This window comes from Mauremys mutica, chromosome 18 (genome assembly GCF_020497125.1).
Source record: "Mauremys mutica isolate MM-2020 ecotype Southern chromosome 18, ASM2049712v1, whole genome shotgun sequence".
Classification (NCBI taxonomy): Eukaryota; Metazoa; Chordata; order Testudines; family Geoemydidae; genus Mauremys; species Mauremys mutica.
Genome location: NC_059089.1, coordinates 21,525,794 through 21,539,119, shown reverse-complemented (window position 1 = coordinate 21,539,119; position 13,326 = coordinate 21,525,794). Strand labels below are relative to the sequence as shown.

Genomic DNA, 13,326 nt, shown 5'->3' with positions numbered 1-13,326 from the left:
CAGCTCCGAGGCCGTGCGAGGCGAAAGCTGATCTCCGTACGGGTCTGGTATCACTAGCACGGTATTGCTGGAGCGTGTCTAGTACCTTTCACCTCGCATTCTCCTCGCCCTGCTGCCAAAATGGAGAAAGAGAGAGACACCTGCCTAAATTAACAGGGCTGGAACAAGCTGTAGATCAACTGTAGGAATTCTTAGACAGAGAGGAACTTCGGTTCTGCTTAAAGAGACAGCAGACACAAATTCCTGCCCGGAATAAACACGGATGAAATTGGGGATGTTTATTATTATCATAATTACAGATGCAACCAAGCCCAAAAGTCAGATCCCTATCTGAGCTTCCCTGAAGATTAAGCAAGGGAAGTGTCTTGGATCAGGAGTGTCATGAAGTCTGCTATCAAATAATACTTTGTACTTCTCCAGCACCTTTGATCTCAGGGTTAAAACTGCCAAACTTTTTGAAATGAGACAAGACATTTTCATCCACGCAAAAAAAACAAACCCCACAGTGGTGGAGAGTCTTACTATGAGTCCCACTACCTGGGCCAAATCCCATTTTACAGATCTACGTGGAAGGGGCAGGGACCCTCTATGTGTGGATTTCTCATGGCCTTCATGGCAATGTCGTCCGTCTGTCCATCCTCTCTATCAATCACACTCCTCATATGAACTGCTCCACAGTATCTCAGGACCTCTCTCCATGTCCTCAAAGGGTATGTCTCCACAGCAATTAAACACCTGTGGCTGACTCGACCCGGGTCAGCTGACTCGAGCTCGTCAGGTTTGGGCTCCAGGTCTATAAAACTGTGGTGTAGACATTTGGGTTTAGGCTGGAGCCTAAGCTCTGGGACCCCCCAAGCGTCGTCCCCCCCCCATATAGGGTCATGGGAGAGAGTCATACACATCATTTGCCTTCCTACACCTCTGTAATGAAGCCACCAAAATATTAACACATCCTGAAGCTTTTCTTTTCCCTTCTTATTTTTTCATCCTCCTCCTCTTCTTAGATTCTTTTTTATTTTTCCATTACAAAATTGCTTATATTTGGGGGCTATTTAGTATTTTTGACCATTTCCGTTTTAATTAAATGTACATTTACCCTCATTTTGATCCTTTGGCAGGGATTTTTAAAAAAGCCAATATTTTGATCCACTGATTTTTGTTATACTTGTTTTTGTAAACAAATGAGCCTCTTTTTCCTCAGACTGCGAATTCCTGCCCACGAGCTGTCTGTACTTGGGTGTGATTTTATCTGTTGGGTTTTGAAAAACAATTAAAGTTTTGAAACTTTGGAAAGAAATATTTTCACACTTGTCATCATGGAGAAGATTCATAACAGGTCGTAAGGCCAGAAGGACCCATCTGATACCCAGGATAACGCAGACCGTAGAATGTCACTCTGTGATTCCTACATCCAGACTAATAATTTGTGCCTCAGCTAGAGGTTCGCTCTTAAACGGCCTCTTGCTCTTATCCTCTATAGGTCTCAAGGTGTTTTCCAAAGGAGGGCAGTATTATTACAGATGGGGAAACTGAGGCACTGAGCGATGACATGACTTATTCTAGGTCCTCCCAGCAGGCCAGTGGCAGAGCTGGGAATAAAAATCCTGGATCCAAGTCCAAACCACATTGCTGCACACACTCTGGTAGCAATCGGGCCCAGTGTAAAGGGCAACCATTTAAACGTCCGGGCTTACAAAGTGGGTTGGGACATCTTGGGAACCAACTCTGAGAGGAGATCGCTAGTAGTCTGAGTCCCATCTGGATCCAGGAAATGCATGGGAATGAAAAAGAATGAGGAAAATAAGGCTAATTTGATCATCTAAAGAAAAAGCGTTGGCTTGCATTGCATTGTGGGAGACAGCAAGGCCCGTCCTCATTTGAATCTCCTCACCCTTAATTAGCAGTGGTCTCACAGTAGGTGACACACTCCCCACGGAAGGCACTCCATTTCCGTGAGGCTCCGGACACGTTTGTGGCCGCTCAAAGAAATAATAGATGGCAGCAATCATTTCTCCCGTGAGGAGGAATCCTGCCTTTGCAGCTAAGCCAGCCACAGGGAGGGCGAAGTGTTAAGAGACATCAGCAAGAAAAATCTGCTTGACTAGCTGACGGGAAGCAGACTTCCTCTCCTGGAGGAACACGAGCGGAGAGAGAAGCCCCCGCGCCCTCGCTTGGGTGAGTTCAGGGGTCACCCCTCCGGGGGAACGAGGTCTTCTCTGTAGGTTAGGCTCCTGCGTCAGCGTGTCACAGTTACCAGCAGAATGCCCTTTGCAGGGTCCCTCAGGGGCTGACACAGTGATGGTTCAGGAAAACAGCCAGCTTCTTAAAGGGACAATCGCTCAGGTTTCATGAGACCCCAGAAGAGGCTCTGATTTAAATCTTCCATTGGTTCCAAATGCCGCATCTTAGCCCTCGCACTGTTTGCTCAAAGAGCCTCGCAAAGGAGGTGATTTTAACAAAACAAGAAACCCTACCTGGCTCTTCCTCCCCGCCCCCTGGCAGTTCAGACATTCTCCTTTGCCTCTCTCCTGGCAGTGCCCACACTGAAGCCATAGGCGCTGGGTGGCAGTTGCACTGGAAAACGCCATCAATCAAGGGTTGATATAAGCTGGCTGGAGAACTGCTGCCGTAGATTGAGAAGTTGGCACATGCAGACAAAGGCGCAAGAAAGCCTGATTGGGCAATTATGGAACAGTAATGGTAATTTCTGCCTTAACTAACCTCTGACATGAAGGTTTATAGCCTTCTAAACCACTGGTTTGCTTCGTTTTAGATCCTATGTCACTATGTGGATCTGCTCATCACCTATAAAAATGCCTAATCCTTTTTTAAAACTCTGAAAGCTCTCGGCCTCAGTGATACCTTGTGGCCATGAGTTCCACAGGTTAATTGCATGTTATTTAAACAAGTATGATATAAAATAAATATAAGTTATGAATACAACTCTCCCTTCCCCAGCACTGTACGACTGAGGAAAACATAATTCAAAAGTGGCTTTGATTCTGAAGTGCAAAGGAAACTGGCTAATGATTGCACCACGAATCTAGCCCGCTTTCATATGTTCTTGTACTGTGCTCATCACCATCATACCTGAATGCCTTCCAGCCGGGCATTAAGCGATGGGACTAACGTCTGTCACATGTCGTTTGTTCTTTCTCTCTTCCTCACCCCAAAGGGAGAACTGAGTGTGTGCAACGGAGTGCTATGTTTTGGTAGGGTTTGGAGATTGGATTTGTTTTTTTAAATGTCCACGCTGCTCTGTGTTTGTTAGCAAGGGCCAGTCGGAGAAGCACGCCTGGCATTGGGAGTGGAAGGTGGGGAGAGTTGCAATGCTCCTTAGTCCCTGCAAGGCTGGGCCCTGTCTGTTTCCTGCACAGATGAGCTTTATCCTGATGGCAGAAAGTTCTACCGTGCCGGGGAGCAGAGTTGTCAAACACGATCCTGCTCCCGGCACTGTCAGGGATGTTTTCATGTGACGAGGGACACGGAAACACTTCCAAGGCCCAGAATGAATATTAGGATTCAGAGCAGACAAAAACATACTTGTACAAAGCGGCTGCTCCGCCTGCCCGGTTGGGTCTGGGATTTTTTGATTAACACGGCACACACCACTGCAAGCTTTAACAGCTGCACAGAGTGTAGAACGCAGCAGGTATGCATGTTCCAACAGCCCGGCAGGAATGGGCTTGTCTGTCAGACAATAATCTCCAGGCGTGTCCTCACCTTCGGAGCCTTGGCTGTCTGTTGTGCAACAGTTGTGCTGCAGCTGAGGGCGAGCACATTAGGCAGCGAGGAGTTAGCTCACAGCTAGTGGGATGTGGAGTATTGGCACTGCTGGCAGTGCTGCAGTGGAAGAAGAAGCCAAACCCCCATGCTGTGGTCTGACGTGCACTGAATCAAATGGATTCTCCTCCGTCTCCTCTGCAGTAATTTGCTGGCATATGGGAGGGCTGGAGTCTGTATGGTATCAAAGTGCCCTCCCTCTGCAGGGTTGGGATCTACTGGGGAGTTACTCAGAAACCCTGGATCATCTTATGTCTCTGATTCTTCCAGCCTCCCCCCTCTGCAGCACTCAGCCCGCTACCATTTGGATTAAATGCCTATCTAGGAGGCAGACCCAGTGTCAAGAAGGAGGCTAATGGGGAAAGCTTGGAAGTATTTTGTTTCCTTCCACTGTCTGGCACTGCCTTCCCAATTCCCTCTTTTACTTCAGCAGCTCGTCCATTTTCATTTGCTCCTGCCTGCGGTGCCCCAGCGACAGTATCTCAGCGGCTCTCCGTTTAGAGCGCTAAAAATAAACACCAGCCAAGCGGCCTGCCTCCGAATCGCTGCACGCAGAGGTGCATTCTGGAGAGTCTGGCGTGATCATAAACTCATAGACTGTAGGGCTAGAAGAGACCTTGCAAGGTCATCCTACAAGCACAGCGCTCTGCATTGAGGCAGTACCAGGTAAACGTAACCCATCCCAGCAGGGGTGAAAGTAAGGCAGTACGGGCCGGTACGAGCCGGTACGGCATACCGGTAAAAAGTGGCCGCCGGTACCAGCCCCTGCCGCCTTACTTTAAAGCACTGCCGCGGCTGCGCTTAAAGTACCCTGCTTAAAGTGCTCCTACGGCAGCGCTTTAACGTCGCTGCCGCGTTTGCGCCCCCTGTCGGCGGCTGAAAGAGCGGCTGATGGAACATATTGGACTCTGAGGCCTGGGCTACACTAGCAGGAGGGCTCAAACTAAGATACACAACTTCAGCTATGCGACGAAGTATCTTAGTTCGATTAACCTGGCCGTCCTCACGGCAGCGAGTCGACTGGCGCAGCTCCCCCGTCGCCTCCACTTACTCCTCCTGCCGAGGTGGAGTACGGGGGTCGATTAGCGGATCGATTTATCACGTCTAGATAAGATGCGATAAATCGATCCCTGATACAGCAAACACTACCCACCGATCCGGCGGGTAGTATAGACGTATCCTTACTATTCTTTCCGCCTTTCCTTCTCATTGGGATAGTTTGCTGTTGTTGCCTTTAATACTGCCTCTTTGAAAAGCTGCCAGGTCTCGTGAGCTCGTTCCGCTTACATTTTCTTCCCATGGGACTCACCTACCAGTTCTACCAGATCATCTGGGCCTGCAAGTATATTTTCACTAGAGTGTCTACATCACCTCCGCATCCCCCAACGGCTGAAAGGAAAGGCCAGCTATCCTCTCGGTGGCCCTACTGTACCACTAAGGCTACATTATCTACCAGCTAGGAAACAAGGGTGGAGCAAAGTGAAACACCATCTCCTGATGGAAACAGCAAACAGGGACCAGTGCTGCACCAACAGAAGAATAATATACCGTATAGCAAACCCTACAATGAGGCTCAGATTGGAACTGGGTTTTATCCGAACCGCCCTCCCTGCCCTCCCACTCTGGCAGTCTGGTTAAAGTGGAACCTTGATTCATAGATTTTAAAGCCAGAAGGGATCATTTGGATCATCCAGTCTGACCTCCTGCATGACACAAGCCAGAGAACGTTGGCCAGAGAGCCCGGCATCGAGCCCACGAACTTATGGTTCAAGCATAGCGTGTTTTTTTAAAAAGACATCCAACCTCTATTCAAGCCACTCCCCTGTTTTGCAGAGTATAAGTGAGTGGGCTGTAGACAGACAGACAGCAGTACAGATAGCAAGAGACAGCGAGAGAGAGATCTTGACCGATGATGTTTTACAAGCTTAAATCTCCCTCCCCCCAACCTTTCTGACCCATCTTTAATGCACACATCTTGCATGTCAGAATTACTTCCAGCGCTAGGTAGTGATGAGCACATTTCAAAAGCTTTCAAGAGGCTTGAAATATATCATTTTCCATCTCTTAAAGTCACAACCCCCGACAACAAATACGTCACACCAGGCCTGGTTAGCTCTGCAATAACAGCTCGCATCCTTGAAACTACTCATCAATGACCCCTTTACATTGAAAGCAGGAAAACTTTCTTAGTCACTCACCATTTGGCTCAAACATTTTCATTTATACAGAAGATACATTTGTGTTATTGTGTTATTACCTAACTATCTACTTCGGTAGACATTTTGTTCTGGCTTTTCAATGCCGTCACTAAACTATTGGGATATTATCACCCATATCATTTCCCCCCCCTTTCGATGTGTTAATGTGACACTCTCCCCGCTGATTCCCTCAGGGGCCGAGATGCTGCATTTTTCAACACGAGAGGAATCCATCAGAAACATCTGATTGTGGCATCTCGGCCCCCTGGATGCGAGTCCTGCCGTACTGCATGCCAGGGTCAGTTTTCACATCTCTGAATGTACGGGAGCTTGGGGGTAGAGAGAGAGAGAAAAATCTGGCCGCAGGGGAGAGAGGATGATTACTTATAAAATACTGTCTGTGATTATCTGAGGCTAGTCTCCAGCTGCAACCTAGAGACAGAAAACAGAGGGGGGAAAACATCTTTCAAGCAAATAAACAAAACCTAGCACAGAACGGATATGACAGACTGAATCACAGGCACAGAACCCTAATTTCCTCCTGACCAGATAACCTCTCTGGTTTATCAGTGTCATGAAGGGGATTAAAAAAAGGAGGGAAAAAATAAATGCAAGCAAGGGGAGGAAAAGAAAGAATCGGCCATGAGATGTTACACAGAGGCAGAGAATCCAAGAGCACAGACGCAGGGACCCTGCAGTTAAGTGTGAGCCCATTAATCCTGCGTGCTCGTGACTGCCAGAGCTTGGGATGAATGAGATTTACTGCCCATTAAAATAAAGCCCTTTCTGTAGTTTATAAACAACCTTGCTGCTCGGTGGGAGGTTGGCCATTTTAGTTCATTAAGCAGCAAATAATCTCTGACACTTTTTATTTTGAAGTTTATTTACATGTAGCTTTTCCTCTCCCTCCTCATCCCCCCCTCCCACACCGTGGTGAGCTGCAGGCTTGTTTGCACACGAACACCAATGCACAGGCGACTGCTGAACCGGAAGCTTAATGGCACAGCTCTGATTGAGAGCGAGAACGAGTGCACACACGGAGGGAATCGCCATTGAGGAGCCCAGGCTGTCTGTTTATGGGACCACTGGCCATGCCATTAAAATAATCCTGTTAATAAGCACAATTATATATATACAGGTTGGGTGGTTGGTGCAAGTGCACCGGGAGTCACAGGCCAAATGCAACGCTGGGTGTAAATCCACGGACGCCAACGGAGTGGAGAGGAAAGGAATCTGCACCCAGGACTGTGCAGTGTACAGTGCCCCGCAGGGACGGCACTGTTCAGGGGTCCCCTCACCCTGTAAAGCTGTCTCCTGGGAAGTGACTTAATCAACGCCTCGCCCATGTGCGGGGTTTGCAGGCCAGCGCCTTATCTGATGGAGCTTAGGCAGATCAGCAGATAGTAATTCAGGGAGGGGGGGTTGGGAGAAATATCTCGGGCTGAATCCTTACGGCCCCTGTAACTCCTAGCAACTTCGGCAGGAGTTGTTGTGATGCTCCCAAGAGCTGGCCTCTTACTTTCAGAATGAACGTTCCCGGGGGGATGAGTCGATACACTAGCGGCAGATTAATGCAACAGGGGGCTATTATTGTGGTTTTGGATCCTTTGTACAGAGGTGGCAGGAGCTGCACTGCCCTTCAATAACGAACTAATGTCCTGGCAGGGTGTTACTAGAGAATGAATCTTTCAGATGAGTTTTAAACTCAACATCCTGGCATCTGCGGGTCAGTAACGACCCCAGGGTACCATTTGCAAGAGGAAGGATGTTAACTTCCTAGATATTAGCCCAACTTGAATTTGGGTATTTACATCTGCCTGACCTACACTTCCCCTGCGGTTTTAATTTGATCAGCATAATTCTTCATTGTCTATAATGAACTATGGGAGATTGTTGCCGGTCACTGTTAAAACAGCTACCACGTTTCACCCCAGAGGTGGCTGCTCTTCAGTGGTGGGTGAAGCAACTCCTGCCCATCCAGTCTGCAAAGCGCTTTGGGATCTAGAGGGGCCACGTGAATGTCATGATCACATGCTGACACGGTGGCACTTAATGACCACCCTGGAGGCAAGTGCTCCCTTAATACATCAAAGAAAAAAGTAAAGATGATGCACTGAAAAGAGGAAAAAAAATAAAGAGCTTACAGTTTCCTGCTGCGTGTCCCCTTTAGATAACAGATGCTCTCTTCTTAACCTCTCACTTCATCCGATCAGCTCCAGCTGTGTTTGGATCAAGTGCACAGCCTGGCCGGCATCCAAACACCCTGTTTCCTGGGTCTAATGCCAGCTACATCACTTTGGTTCAGAGTCAGCAGCCACTAGCTGGATCTGAAGGGGTGGGGAGGTGCAGGGGGGAGACGTGTGATAAATTCATGCCTATTCCTCTAAAACGAGAAGTGAATCAACTCCCCTCTTAAGCACTTCAGGTGGTCTAACATAATATAACATACGGACTAACTGACCAGAGACCAGTGGTCCATCTAGCGTTAGTATCTTGTCTCTAACCAAGATCCTTTCAGAAAAAGGTGCACAAAACCTTGTAATGAGCAGTCAGGATATAACCTGCTCACAGGGGCTGTTCTTCTCTACCCCTGTTAGATACTAGTCCATGGTCTTGGCACAATAGCCAGGCGCTGACATTGTTAGTGAACTGTTTCAGTAGAGAGTGCTAATAGGTTGATACCATCTCAGATATAAATCACAGGACCACCACCTGGAAAGTCATTCAGCCTCCCTGCTTCCACTCACACCACCCAGTTCTGTGTTTATTTGTAAATGTCTCCTCTTCTGCTCCCTTTGGCTCTCAGCCCAAAAGAAAACCCATTGATTAATAGCAGTACAACAGCAGTAAAAAGGATCCCTTACTGCGAAGCTGTGCCAATGCACCGACGGGCAAACGTGCTAGGATCTTTATTTGCCATCCAACTGCAGTTTCTCCAAACATGATCAGATGAAGTCTGTGCTCTTGCTCCCTGTGTATTATCGTGATTGGCTTATCAACCAGGACCCATAATGCCTAATTAGTTGTTTTCACCCCCTACATACACCTCCTGCCCCAACACCCCCCAAGCACCATGCTAACCTTATATACAAAGTCCCTGAATTAGCCCTGCAGAGATGCCTAATTCTCAATCAGGAAGCGGCTAGAAATACCACAGCTGCATTTTATACTGTAGCAGAAGCTGTTGCCATAATAGGGCCAAATCGCCGGCTGGTGTAAATGGGCAAGACTCCACTGAGGTCAGTGGCCATGGTTTTGCACTTACAGTAGAGATCAGTTTGGGAATATATTTTGGCGTGCACATACATAGTGGCTGAGAACTTGGTCCTAAGGTGACAGCAATTTATACCATCATCAGATATGCCTGCTGTATCTCCAGCGGCTTTCTGCTGGAGAGCTGGGCTTCTCTGACCAACTCCAGGACTACGGTGCTGATCTTAGCTCAGCCCCTGGTGAGATGGAAGGAAGGTCCCACAGCTGAGCCCAACACCAGAAGGGAAGAGGAGAAGCACTGGCAAAGCGAATCCCTCTGATCAGTACGCCTCTCGCTCCAATGAATTCAGCGTGGATAAAGCCTCTTCGTAAGCCTTTGATAGATCCCAATGCTGCTAATCCTCCAAGAGCACAAAAATAATGAAGTGTTATCTCATCAGGGCCTTAAACCCAGTCATTTCCCCAGGGGTGAGCTTAATAAGGGAAGAGACATTCACCGGCCAAATAAAACTCAAGGCTCGCTCCTCATCAGTTATACAACACAACCTTTACCCTGCCACTTGAGGAGGCAGGGTGTGAAAAAATGCTACCCAGTGAAGAAGCAATTATGGAGGTTTTACCTCCCTGCCCTTTAACTCAGCCAGCTGGATGGCAGGAGAGAAGGAGTCAGTAAAGCAAATTAAAAATCTTCACGCCTCCTGATTTTTAGGACTTCATAGATTCAGGGATACGAGAGATAGGTAAGACCCACTGGCACCAGTCACTTTGTCCGTCCATCCCATCCGCAGCCAAAGCAGGGGAACCATTCCCTGCCGCAAATACTCCAGCGTTGTGTCCCAGTCTAGTTTTACGTGGCATAGACCCAGGTTGGATATGGGTAAGCCCAGAAAAGGTCTCAGGCAAAGGTGTCTGCAGCAGACGGAAAAGGCTGTTTACCACCTAATCCCCCTACAGATCCCCACAAATCTCAGCTGTTTATTGGTCTGTTTGCTTACAGAAGTGACTCGGAGCCGTTCTGCAGGCCTTCTCTAGCACCTTCCTTCCACCTGCTCCCCATCGCCACATCCTTCCTCCCATGGCCTTTCTTGAATAAACATGACAGGTAGGGGAAGGGGAAGGCCAGGCTGAACGAGATGCTCAACCTGCTTTCTACCACGCACCAGAGAAAAGCTGTACACATCCCTCTACATCGTCCTCTCCCGTTGTCCCTTCTTCACAGCCGTGGCCCACCTGACAGCGCTTCCCTGGTGGAGTTTTGCAGCCAAACCCCAGCCTCCGAGAAAGGGACGGGTCACCGTAATTGTGAACCCAGATCCAGAGACGACATCAGCTGACGGGGATGCTACCTCACTGCATTAAAAGGTGACGAGACTGAGAATGCATCAAATGCCTCTTGAGTTTTACAGACATCAGTGCCAGGGGCCAGACCTTCCTCACCTTGTCCTGGTGACATCAATGGGAGCTTTGGCCTGAGCTGAGGCCAGGAGTTTCAAGACTGACTTTGGACACCTGACCTTACAGGGGCTCCATTTTCAGACATCAGGTGCTCAGCACCTTTGGCAAACAAAGGGCCTCTTTCAGAGCACCCCAAATCACTCTCATTCCTGCAAATTCCGGCCACGGATTTAGCCTGGCCCTGCAGCAGGAAAAGGGAGCCAGCCGCAGAGGAGAGTTCTTTCCTTGCAGCTCCCAGCCGCAGGCATAGGAAAGAGCCCTGGAGTCTCTGACAGCTACGAGCTACTCTCTGAGCCGCAATCTCATGAGATCTTGTACAAATAAATATCATTGCTCATTATCACAGCACTCAAGTTAGGTGCTGGGTAAGATGGGTACTGAGATTTCTCTCGCTGATCTAAAACGGATGCCGGGGTTTCTATGATTAATCTCCCAGGTCTGTCTCCCTCACATGCTCTCCCTCTCCCTCCTGCTTCTGATGAGCTGCGATAACATGGCTGAGAGCACGTGCGTGAGGAGGGACCTGGCATGTGCCTCCCTCTCTGGCTGGGCTTCTCCGTCCAGTAGGAGATGCCCCCAGGCACCCAGACTGGGCTGTTGGCAAGCTCAGAAGCAGCCCTGCAACCGTAAATCTGTATCAAACTCCCCTAACTGCTGCATAGCGGGTCGCCAGGGTCCAAGAGTTTTCAGAGTTTTTGTTCCTCCACTGAGCCCATTTCTGAACGAGATCCTGGTAGACGCGGTCATTGGGGGCCAGGCACCTCCCCTTTCCAAACTAAGAAGGACGGCTGTTAGCAGGGATGGCAGGAGGCTTATGCATGGAATAGTATTTAGCTAGCTGGTACAGCACAGGACTCAGACAGAGTGAACCTCTGTAGCGAGTGAAAGCCCCAAACGTTTCAATGCATCACACTGGGCAATTCATCATACGAACCCCCCTCCTGCTTGGGCCTTGTCTGCATGGGGATTTTGGCCACCCGTGCAGCTGCAGTGTAGCAAATCCCCACGTGTCACACCTGGGCAGTGAGATTTGCACCAGGGGCTGCAGACCCCGGTTTGAAGCCTCCATGTCAGCGTGAAAGCCAGATAAAAAAGCCCTAGTGCAAATGGTGTCCACACTAGTGAGATCTTCAAAAGGCACGAGTGAGCCCAGATGCCTCCCTGGGGGGGGAGGGACCTGTGACTCTGCAAAAGGGCCTGATTTTCAGAGCGTGCTGAGCACCGACCCTCTGACTATCAGGCCCCTCCTTGAGCACTCAAAACCTGAGGCATCCAGGACTAGATCATTGCGGCTTAGGGTCTGGCCCCGCTGCCGCTCCTGCAATAACTACAATGCCAGTGTCAGACAGGGCCAGGCCTAACACTCTCCATGTGCTCCGCTGTACCCTGGCCCCACTCCAGCAGCAGTGCATGACCCACGGACTGGGAACGTGTCGCCTACACACAGCCCGGCGCCCCTGCTCGGGCAGCAGCCACAGTCTGGTGGCAACGCCAACAACTCCCCCCCTCCCCTCCGGTTGAGGGATCAGGTTCAGTTCTCTGCAGCAAGGTGAACGCTGCCACATTGCATATGCTGTAAATCTTGCGGCGCACGCTGCACCAGCTGTCCACACACAGGCTTGGCTGCTCTGAATTGGCACCTTGCGCTTGGCCGAATAAGAACGGGCAGAAGCCTCCAGGGCAGCCTGTGTCTGATTCAGATGGCGCCTTCTTTAGTCGTTAATTCTGCCTCTTTATCTCTGGGTTCCTATTCCTGCCCATGGAGACTTGCTGGGGTTGCCAGTGGGGTTCAGCAAGGCTTGGTGAAAACAGAGCTGAGAAGTAACTGCCCAGCGCTTCCTTCTGTATTTCAGCACATCCAACAACCGCTTCCGCAGAGCCCAGGGGACAGTGAGTCACTGACACAAAACCATTTGAGTCATCGCTGGGGCTTGATTTGTCATCTTGTTTTCTTCCCCTCACCCCTCCCTGACTTGACTGAAAAGGAAACAGGAATCACCTCTTATACCCCTGGAGTTAACGAGCCAGATCCGGCTGGTGGTGCCAGGGAATGCGCAGAAAACTTCCCCGGTTCTTGAACCCAACCCAACCAATATTAGTCATTATTATTATTTGTACCAAGGCAGCAGAGAGGTCCCAACCCAGATCGGGTCCCGTTGTGCTAGGGGCTGTACACACAAAGAGTAAGGCACAGCCCCTGCACCAAAGATCTTACACCCTAAATAGACAAGCCATGGGAGAAACTGAAGTATTATCCCCAACTGGTAACTGAAATGCAGAGAAATTAAGTGACCCCTCTAAGGTCACGCATGGAGTATGTGGCAGAGCCAGGAATGAACTCAGGTCTCCTGAGTGCCACGGCTTTAGCCACAAGACTCTGCTTCCTTCCTAAGGGAAATATTAAACTTTGCCATTTTGCACCCCAACGTGGGTAGAGAATAGCTTTGATCACAGTGGTAATCCATCCTTCGGTGGATCACAGCCCCCAAATTCACGGTCAGCACTCTGCCTATGAGACAGCTAAGACCCAGGGACTAGACAGTGACTAGCTAGTCCTCCTTAGGAGGAGAGATCTTGTCCTCAAGATGCAAAAATCCCTCTCACCCATTAGTTTTATGCCACATGAGTATCTAAAATAGTCCCAGAGGACTCTTCACCCCTGGCTACTAGAGTAGGT

The 13,326-nt window shown here is 49.3% G+C and overlaps 1 protein-coding gene across 2 annotated transcripts in view; it reads right to left on the bottom strand.

Moving 5' to 3' along the window:
* Positions 1 to 13,326, bottom strand: part of RXRA (retinoid X receptor alpha) — a 213,506-nt gene that overhangs the window by 112,288 nt on the left and 87,892 nt on the right. The window lies entirely within an intron of this gene.